General features: G+C 39.6%; 1 pseudogene; it reads left to right on the forward strand.

The window, feature by feature from the left end:
* The first annotated feature begins 2,211 nt into the window (after positions 1-2,211).
* Positions 2,212-2,330, forward strand: LOC118607369 (annotated as a pseudogene).
* The last annotated feature ends 451 nt before the right edge of the window (positions 2,331-2,781 follow it).

Consider the following 2,781-nt stretch of genomic DNA (forward strand, 5'->3'; position numbering starts at 1 on the left):
AGGTAATATGTGAGGCAAGACCAGGACGGAGTGAAGCTCTTACCATGCATGGATCTGGGAGAAGGCTCTCTGACAGCATGCGAAGGCTGGAGCAGCCTCAGCACGTTCTAGCAGCAGTGAGAAAGCCAATGTTTGAAGTTAGGGGGCACAGAAACAGACCCCAAGATGAGGGTCTGTGTGCAAGTGATTTATCAAGTGCTTGCTTACGAGGCAGGGCGGGGAGTAACCAGCAAGGACGTAGGGGAATCAGGGCAGGAAAGGAGAGGCCAAGCAAAGATGTTACTTCAGACAGAAACTGCAGAGGTGGGCTCAGCCTGACCCCATAGGGAGCCCTGGCGTGTGACTTATGCCTTAGAGTTTGATCCAACCTAAGGCAAGGTTGCTGTGACTTTCATCAGTCCCTGGTTTAGGGTTATTCCAGGGCAATGCAAATTCTCAGATGCTTCATGTGGGCAAAGTGGGTTCCAGAAAGGCTGAGGGCAGACCCCACTCCACAAAAAGCCATGGGTACCGAGTGTTGGAAGCAAAAGCATACAAAGCTGGGGACCACATGCACAGTGAGGGAAAGGAGGGATCTGGATAGAACAGTAACATTATCTGTAATAATCAATAAGGTTGAAGAACAGAAGTCAAGGGGAAGAATTATGAGATGAGATCTGAGTCAGCTGAGACCAAATTAGGCAAAGCAATATCTGATTTGCTCAAGGAGGCAATGTGCAAACTAATGCGCTACATTTCCCAGCCTTCCTTGCACCTAGAGGTGGCCAGTTCTAGACACTGAGATGTAAGCAGAAGAATGCTGGAGGTTTCTGATATAGCATTTCTGATATAGATTTCCTGATGTAGGCACCCTCCCTGCTGCTTCCTTCTTGCCTGGAACGTGAACCCGAGGTTGGAGGTAAAGCAGCCATTTCATAATCATGAGGTCACAGTGATGTGAGCATAAAAGCTTCATGCTAAGTACGGTGAAGCAGAAAGACAGACGGGGCCTGAGACCCCAGTGATGTTGTGGAGCGGCTGCACCAGCTTGGGATACCTATACCTAGAGTTCTTTATTTGGAGGATAAAAATCCCTATTTGACGAAGTCATTGACTATTATTACATGCAGCTGAGTATCATCCCTAATTAACACCCTCAGTCTGCGTGGATCTACAGAGCCTCCTACCTTAACTGAGAGCTCTGTTTCTAATCAAGTACACTGCACATTTCTGCGCTTTGCCCATTTCCATCTGGGAGCCAGAAGAATCCACAATGGGCACTGCCCATCTTAAACTTTCTGAGAATTCCTGTAGTGTTAAACCTATAGTTCAACTTTAGCATAGAATCTTCTAAAATTATTTGACCACAGAATATGTTTTGTCTTGGAATTACTATTTCTATTAGTTAGGATAGCGCTTTCCAACTGGTGTGCCAATGAAGGGGCTATAGACATGTTGACCTATTCAATCACTCAAAAACTTAGATGGTTCCCTCTGTACTTCCTGAATTTGGTAATAATTATGTATGTGGCTAAGATTTTATACAAAGCATCTGCTGCCAGAAAGGGTCTGTTATGGCCACATTATGCCATACTCCCCACAGGTGCCCATCAAATCACCTCAAATAGTCTAATGATGACCCTAGATATTTCACATCTGCAACATTTTATTTTGCAAATACATATAAAATATTGATGTTTCTTTAATTTAATTTTCTCTTATTTTCCATTTTTCTAGCAGAAGTATGGATGTTATTACTATTTAATGTTGTGTATCCATATTGAAATAATTTATTTTGTTAATTTTCTTAGTTGTCATTTCTTGATTGAGTGAATGACTATAGATTTTTAACACTACCATTTCTCACAGTTTGATTCTTGATGGAATTTCAGGATGAATTATTGTTTGTTTTTAAAAATGAGAAAATGTTTCTAAAGTTAAACATATGCCTACTCTCACACAGCATTTGTAGTCCTAGGTATTTATTTAGCCAATAGCAGTGAGTGCATAATATGCCCATAAAAAGATGTACATAAGCATGTTTGTAGCAGCTTTATTCATAACGGCCCCAAACGGGAAACAACCCAAATGTTCAACAGATGAATTATGACATATCCATACAATAGAATATTACTTGGCACTAAAAAGAAACGAACTATAGCTCCATGTAAAAACAAGGATGAATTTCTCAAATATGATGCTGAGCGGAAAAGCCAGATAAAGAGCACATACGTCTATGGTCATGCCACCCTGAACGAGCCTGATCTTGTCTGATCTCGGAAGCTAAGCGGGGTCAGGTTTGGTTAGTACTTGGATGGGAGACCACCTAGGAATACCAAGTGCTGCAGGCATTATAATAATAATGATAATGATAATAATAATAATAAAATAAATAAAGTAAAACTGTTAAAAAAAAAAAAGAAGAGCACATACAGGCAAATTTAACCTATGGTGATAAATATCAGATCAGAGAGAAGGGATGAGACTGCTTTCTGGGAGGATGGAAACAGTCTCTCCTTTTTTTTTGGAAAAAGGCACCGTGTGCACTACAGATTCATGTACTTTGCACACCTCACTCTGTGTTTTTTATATCACAATAAAACAATTAAAAAGAACAACAAAAAATTTATATCTAAAACCACAAATAATTGAAAATAAATTAAGTAAGTTATTCAAGAGACTGTAAGACTTAACAGCTCCAGAAAATTGATTTTCAGAATATTTTTATCATACTTAAATATGAGTAATAGTTACATGTTGTGATTTTTAAAAAAATTTTAATGCAATGTGTGTAAGACAGTC

This window comes from Rousettus aegyptiacus, unplaced genomic scaffold (assembly GCF_014176215.1).
Source record: "Rousettus aegyptiacus isolate mRouAeg1 unplaced genomic scaffold, mRouAeg1.p scaffold_m13_p_1, whole genome shotgun sequence".
Lineage (NCBI taxonomy): Eukaryota > Metazoa > Chordata > Mammalia > Chiroptera > Pteropodidae > Rousettus > Rousettus aegyptiacus.